Raw genomic sequence first — 7,971 nt, forward strand, 5'->3', positions numbered from 1 at the left:
TCTTGTGCTAGCCCAGTTGAAATTTTTGATGCTTTGTGCAAATGTTGAAGTCTCCACCATAAGTCTCTGAAACCAGACTTTGCAATTCTGCGTTGTCCTCAGATTTTGAAGATCCAAATGATCAAATATAATGGAGACAAAAATATTACAATATACACAGCCTTGAATTCTGTGACAATGAGAGCTGTTTCTTAGTTTTATTATTTCCAGTTATCGCCATGCAGAGTGGCCTGAAAGTAGACAGTAACAAAACTTTTCAGTTTTCCAATAACGCTTTCAATGCAAGTTGTTCATGGAAGAAAAAATATTTAGAAAACATACAGGTTTCTGTTCATTTAACACATTTCTATGTGCTTTTGTACTGGCAAATTTGATTAGTTTGTTAAAAATTTGCACATATTACATTTTTACTTTTACATAATGTTTAAGAAAAAGGCATTAATGTACAGTAACATGGCAAATATCTGTTGCTTTTGAATGGAAGGCAGATGGTTCTTGCTTCCTCAGAGGATCCCACTCATGCTCTCTAATTGCAATTACAAAATTTAAGATTAAGGTTCCCAAATAAAGAAATGCAAGATAAAGGTTCCCGAATAAAGTAATGGAATGACTGATAAGGCACTTAACTAACAAAGAATTAAAGGAATGAAATATAATTAAGGCCATTTATCACAGCCTTAAGGAAGATAGAACCGGACTAATATGGTATCTTTTTACATAGTTGATTACAATGATACTGTCAATATGATATACTTACGCTACTGTAAGGTATTTGACTTGTTACTGGATGATTCTTTGCTTAAAACAGTAGAGCAATACAAACTCAGCGATGGCAAACATCAAGTAGATTCAGAACTGTTTAATTGGCAAGTCTCCAGACTGTAATTGTGAATGGAGAATCTTCTTTGAAGAGGGGCCTGCATAGGTCATTTCTTTCCCAGGGATAATTTCTTACCCTTTTTCCATGATCTGGAAGAAGAGAGAGTATAAAGACACAGCTAGAAACAAAGCATGAAGGCCATACTTAGGGGATGTGTATCTCTGTTGTGGCAGTCAGTGACTAAGAAATGAACTTCGTAGTAGTAATAAATAATCAGCTGAGCATAAGTTTCTGCTACTCTGGCCAAGAAAGCTAACTATCTTTCAGTAATAAAGGAACCTCAAGTAGCAAAGTAGAAAACTATTATTTCTGTAACAATTATTCTGTATCAATTGTCAAATATTGCATAGTCATAATTCAAGGACAATGTTGAATAAATGGAGAGGGTTCAAAAAAGAGCCTTTACAGACCGGAAGAACATTTCTCATAGTGTCAGATTGCCAGAGATGGGAGAGTCCTCTGGCTCGCCTAGTATGCTATTCTTGTCTTGAATTATGAATAGGAGGAGAAGTACTCCAGGGGGACTATCTGCTTGAGGTTGAGATTGCTGATGAGGGGAAGGGGTGAAGGATCTGCAACCCTTTACTAAAAACACCTCCTATGGGAAATGCTTGGTGTCACTTGCCAAGGAAGGGGCTGAAGCATTCTGCTGTTGCTATAGCTGTGTGTGCTCCAAGCCATGACAGAATGAAAGCCCTGATGGAAGGCGTCTTCTGAAGTCTAACAAAGTTTTGAGAAAAGATCCTTTCATTTCTTCAACAAGGGAGAAAGTTTTGAACCGTATAAATTATCAAAGTTTCTACAGTCATTTTTTTCAGACAGATCTAAGACAACTGCAGCAATTTATTGTGGTAAATGAAACATATTAGATTTCTGCATTACAAATAGGCAAGGTCAAGACCCCCAAATATACCATTTGTTATCAAATTTAGAAAATCTAACAATGACATTGTGGTTTACAGCCTCAGATCATTACGGTAACATTTAACAGTCATTTCAACTTTTCATATACAAATTGAGCCCAGTAGAAGAAGTTACAATCCACTGGTCCAGAACATTTCAAGAGGTACTGTAAATGAACTCGAGTTTGGAAACTGCTGATAATATTAAGGACCTTTAAAGTGTAATCTCTGAAAAGAGCTGCAGATTTAAGGAATGTGGAAAGTAGCCTTTTAATTGACTCTGTCCTCAAAGCTATAAATGCTGGTGGGCATGGCAGAGTGACTTAGAAAGCATTTTTAAAAATCTGGATAAGGGAAGGAATTATTTCAGGCATTTGGCCTAGTTCTCCCCTTCTAGAGTTTTCTGTGGGAACATAATTAGGGCTGCATAGATTTCTATGTTTCTTCCAATTAATGTTTAACAGAATAAATAAAATTTTCAGGAATGGTTTAGATCCTGCTGTGGAGCAGAGGGTGGCTTAGATGGCTCCTTTCCGGTCCATTTCCTGTCATACTACAATATCTTTATTTCATCCACCAGCCTGTGGGTTTTTTTTTGTTTTGTTTTGTTTTTTAACCTCAGGAGCTCTGCGGAAGTTGGAAGTACACAGAAGGGACTGAAGCCTACATCCCCAGAAAGATAGTTTCCTGAATAAAATCCTAAAATATGTGCCAAAAATGACTGTGCAGTAGGTGGGAGGAGTTAATTGCTTCAGCGTGAGGTTCATAATAGCTTTCTGCTGTGTAGGGAGCCATGTAAGATAGCAATAGGAGATGCTGAAGAAAGGTGCAAATATTTATTTCTGACCTTTTCTAGGGAGAAGGCACATAATTCTGTTTCCATGGGAGACTGCCCAGAACACCTCCTAAAATTAGGCAACTTATTTATTTCTATGAAAAATATAGTCAGGGGTGAGTCATTGCTTTAAAACACCACTGGAAACAGTAATGGTGGTGGCCCTGCTTTTCTTTGATTGTGGTAAAAGTTTAGAGTACTCACCCAAGTGCACCTTCTTGCACCTGTGATGGTTCCAGCTATATCAGCTAACTCGCTGGAATGTGGATTCACCACAGTGAGAATCTGTAGTATTACTCAATTTAAAACATCTATTTTACAGTATTGTTTATCAATTTTATCCATTGTTGATTTAATGTAAGATATATTGCAAAATGCGATGGGAATGGTCAAACTGGTCAGGAAACTGACCCACTCGCAGTCATACTAACATTTCCTCTTCCTTCCCCTGGCTGAATATATCTGTGATTCTTTGTGCAGGGTGTGAATGTCCTGAGCACAGAGAGGGGATGCTGCAGGGTCCAAATGGGATATACTGCCTGTGGCTCTGTTCATCTGGGTGGCTGCCAGCCTATTCCATATTTTGGCAGATGTGTGTTACACCAGATAGTGCTCGTAGAAATGGGAGGGAGAGCCTGTAGCTTGCTTTTAGCTCCCACACAGTGTGTATGATACAAACTCTGGATACATATAAATCTGTAGATGTAATTGTTCATGTATTAGAGTCCCTGCTGAAGCTGTAGCTCGATATGGACTACTTCTGTCCTTGGATAAGAAGTGTAGTTATCATCTTCTCTTCATGAGCTATGCTAAACACAAGTGTAGCAGTGCTGAGGAATCGATAACTTAGTGATACTGTATTCAGAATGGCGTGATTTCATCCGTAGGTAGACGATTTGTACTTTCTTTTATGGATTTGTGACCTCATTTGCTATAGTATTTCTTAAGCTTGAAATAGTCATATCTCTACAGGAATCAGAGTAGTTATTCCAGGCCTCCTTTCTGGGCAATAGAACAAGAAAAAAAAAAAAAAAAAAAAAAAAAAAAAAGAATTGTACTTTGAGGGTGTGATTCATTGCACGTTGAAGTAGTCACTCAAAAATAGGTCAGATGGACTGTGTCCTAAAAGTGCCTATATGATTGTAAAGGAAACCTGAGGTGACCAGCTTCATTGGAGACAGCTGCAGTGCAGCTGTCTAGAGTTCAGTGAGGTGATTTCCAGCCAAAGATTTAGTGGACAAGGTGTGCTATACTCTGTATGTCTGCCCAGCTCACTGCAGACAATTGATCTTGTAGGTAATGGATAACATACTGCAAAGCTTGGGAGGATGGACAGGATGAGGATCTGAATCAGTAGGTGAAATATTCCATAACTGTTAAATATATATATGTACATATATATATATATATATATTTTTTTTTTTTCAAAAATGAGCAATGAGGTCTCAGAAGGACTCAGCTCTGAGGCAGCTGCTGAAATCACTTCTTGGTATATAGACTTCTTGGGACATACAGCCAGTTCCAAAAGGCTGTTTTTAGATCCTGGACATATCTGCCAGCACAGATAAGGAGCTGCCTGCCAATTCCAGACATACACACACGACATTTACTCAATCACACACAAACATAAACAAGCAAATAAACAACCTCCCCTTTCCAAAAACTAATCAAGCTATTTCTCCTTCAGATGGAAAAGGAAAAAAGAAACCGCCTGCTATTGTTTTGTTTTGTTTTTGTTTTCTTGATTTTAAAAACAAGGCGAGGCTCATATACTATATTGGTGCTGGAGCCATTTAAGTACATAAATAAACAGAAATATACATAATTAGGAGTTAGTGTAGGCGTATCTGAAAAAAAAGAAATGCAAATAAAATTGTAAAACTTTTGCCAGCTTTGTTAAATGAGATTGGAATCCATCCATTATATGAGGGCCTTCAATTTTCATACTATGAATCAACAAAATCAATTAATGAATGCTGGGCATAATTGGCCAAATTGATTGTATGTTAAAACTCATTTAATTCAGTGTTGTCATTATGGTAGGGATAAATTTGGCTCAGGAACTTTGATTTTAAAATGCCAGTCTTTCTATAGAAGCTTACAAATTTTGGATAGGAGTCAGCGACTGACCTTGTTTAAGATTCAGTATCATGATTGTTTTGGCTTGAAAAGCCTGGTCCTATTTTCATTGCTTTGAAAATTTCTGTTTTCTATTGAGGGACCTTCAGAATTTAATTTAATTGAAGAAAAAGTGCCCTGAGACTTTCCATGAGTATTCAAGTAGTGGATAATGTGAATTTTTATGATGACATAACAAGTCTTAATGTGGCTTCTGATTCATTCCTGACATAGTCAGGCATAATATTGGAGATGTTAGGGTATCTGGAAGATAGTGCTGCCAGAGAATGTGCCATAAATATAAAAGAATAATTAAATTAGATCCTCTCAGGATGAACGTTCTAAATGGAGACCAGAATGCGGCATGTACAGTGTATTAAAAATAAATATTTGCACTGTCTAGTCAGTGATTCAGCTGTCATTTGAATTCAGTGCAACTTTTCATACAAACTGATTTCAGTGGAAGTACTTATGAGAGTAAGTTACTCTCATGCAGAAATGGGTTCAAGGAGTCATAGATATATTTCCTTTTGTCTGTTCCTGAAGCCACCTGTAGACAGGCAGGTGAAATAAGAGCAGAACTAACCATTGTATTTCATCCATTATTTGTGGTTCAGTGGCTGAGTCAGAAGGCTTGAGTTCTCTTTTCACTTCTGATGTAGTGTTGAAAAAGTCATGGACCTTTGTGCGCCACAATTTCTTTAGTTACAGGTATGAATAACAAGGCATAACAATCTTTGAAAAGATCTTTGAGATTTGTAGATGAAAGCATGTGAATGAGAAGAATTTTATCCACTGTCAGAATTCACCACCAAATTCAGTTCTGTCCCCAATGTAGTACTTGCACAAAGCACCATCCAACTGGTATTTCATAGGTTATAAATACATATACTATAAGGCTGAGAAATAACATTATTTAAGGCCAGCCAAATGGCATTATGTCGAATAGTACATCAGAAGTAACTCAATTTTATTTCTGTTTTTGTAATGAGTAATGTGTAGAACTCTGTGGCATACAGATTTTCTGTGTGTCATGACTCATTGTCTCTTCTGATTTCACTGAATAAGATTGAACTTGGGCCCAGTGTTTTGTAAGGTCACCCGAACAACAGGAAAATTGTTGGGAACTCAGACCCATTGAGTGGGATTTGGTTCCATATTAAGACGTTTAAATTCAGCTGTCTATATGTGAAATAGGGATCTGTCACTGTAGTCACTGGAGATCGAGTTAATGCAGTCAGTAGTGCCCCTAGAATGATATAATTGACCAGCTAATATAGACCAGTTTCAGCTGTCCAAACAGTGGTGTCTAGTGGCACTTTTAGGTGGTGTGAAGTATCCTACCTGGCCTCTAGCTATCACTCAAGACAGGTGTGGTCTCTTGTAAATCCCTCCTCATACCTGCCTGCCAAAACATGCTGGAGCATCTTCAGTGCTAGGAGATGACTGTAAGGCAACTGAATCCTGCTGTCCAGGCTTGATTCAGTCAATCTCACATAGGCTCCTAGTGCCATTTCAAGTGGTAAAGGGTGCCTGAGATCCGTGGGTTGGGCTGGCAAATACAGTTATATCTGTGACAGCAACGTGCCCTTCTGGAGTGGCAGCTGAAAACCAGTGGGATACACTGGGGACTAGATGGAGCTGTGGGTCTGGGTGCAAGTAATTGAACTGAAACCTTTGTGTCTTAATTTAGGTTGTGCTGAACCTCTCTTTAGACTCCCCCACTGTATTGACCAGATCTCTGTTGATTATAATGGAAAGACACTGAGACATCTAGCTCACATGAAGTTGTGTAAATTTAGGCATATTGGTCCTGAACTGAATTCTACTTTTTTTTTGTTCTGCTATTTTAGTCAGACACATTATTCTAACTAGAAGGTTTTCCCTTTCTAAAATATGGTTTATTTTCTAACAGCTGCAAATATGGCATCAGCCAGATAATGTAGTATTATAAAAACACTCAGGACTGGCTTATCTCTGGAAATGAGGAGAGGTGGTAGAGAAGTCTTTTCTGTCATATTCCCTGAGCATACCACTGTCCAAACCAAGATATTGGCAGTAGGAATTCCCATGTCTGGAGACACAAGTCAGTAGTCATAACAATTTGTGACAGATCTTTTCTGGAGTAAACTGACTTCATCTTTGTCTTGGCTTCAGCACTTCCCAGCATGGGATATCAGTGGAGTTACTATTTACTCCAGTGATAACACCAGTGGAATCTTGTTGGGTAAGGACTGCAGGATCTGGTGCATAATATCCGCTCAATAAATCTCTACAGGAGCATGCCCTGTAATCCACTAGATATGTTAGGGAAGGCCTGCCTGGCATGAAAAGAAGTTGTTGGAACAACCTTTTTTTGGGAAGAAGGACTGCAGCAGGACCTTGGAATTTAAGTGTACTGCCTCGTCATCTTCCAAAATGTCCAGAGCACCCATATGGAAAGGTATGTTCCTCTTGGAAAGACTGATGTTTATATATCAGGTGCTAGGAGGTGTGGCGCAGGAATTGGTTTCACTTTTTCAGGTTTAAGGCATTCTTTTTTTCTTTTGATTGCACGTATTTATGATACATGAAAATAAGCTGAATCTGAACAACTAAAGCACTTAAATGATCAGTTTGGTGTTGTTAAAGCTACTCCTCTAAGCTAATACTCTTGGTATTTTTAAAGCTAACTGTATTTTCAGTAAGGTTTAGGACTCTTCAAAGAGATCTGTGAAATTTTACTACCGTGCTTTCAAAGCTCTCTAAAAAAATCCCAGCCTTCATTTAGGATTGTGGTTTACAGTGATTTCCAAAGTGTTGTCTGTGTTTCCTTCCCTACTAGCAGCCGGGGAAGCATTCACCACCGGGCTTGAACTTTGGAAGTCCTTGCTACTAGTGTGTGCTCTGTAATGCAGTTTACATGGAATGACAGAGCCATTGCAACTTCATCTCCATCTCCACTGGTGTTGATGCAACAGCTGTGATAATATTTCAAGTCAATCCCTGATTAGTTAGGGGAAGGTCAGCTATTTCTGACTGGCCGCGCCCAGATAGAGAAACAGAATGAAGCTCTGCCATCCATGTCCTAAAATAGAAGGCCCTTATCATCTCTCAGGCTTGAGTCAGCCGCATGGAACACAAATTAGGAGATACAAATCAACTCACGGGGTGCAGGGAAATACAGACAGAAAAGCAAGCAAAGAGAAACTTCTTCAGATATGAGCTGTACTCTCCAAACTGCTTTTTAGTTGCCC

This window comes from Dromaius novaehollandiae, chromosome 1, assembly GCF_036370855.1.
Source record: "Dromaius novaehollandiae isolate bDroNov1 chromosome 1, bDroNov1.hap1, whole genome shotgun sequence".
In the NCBI taxonomy this organism is placed as follows: Eukaryota; Metazoa; Chordata; class Aves; order Casuariiformes; family Dromaiidae; genus Dromaius; species Dromaius novaehollandiae.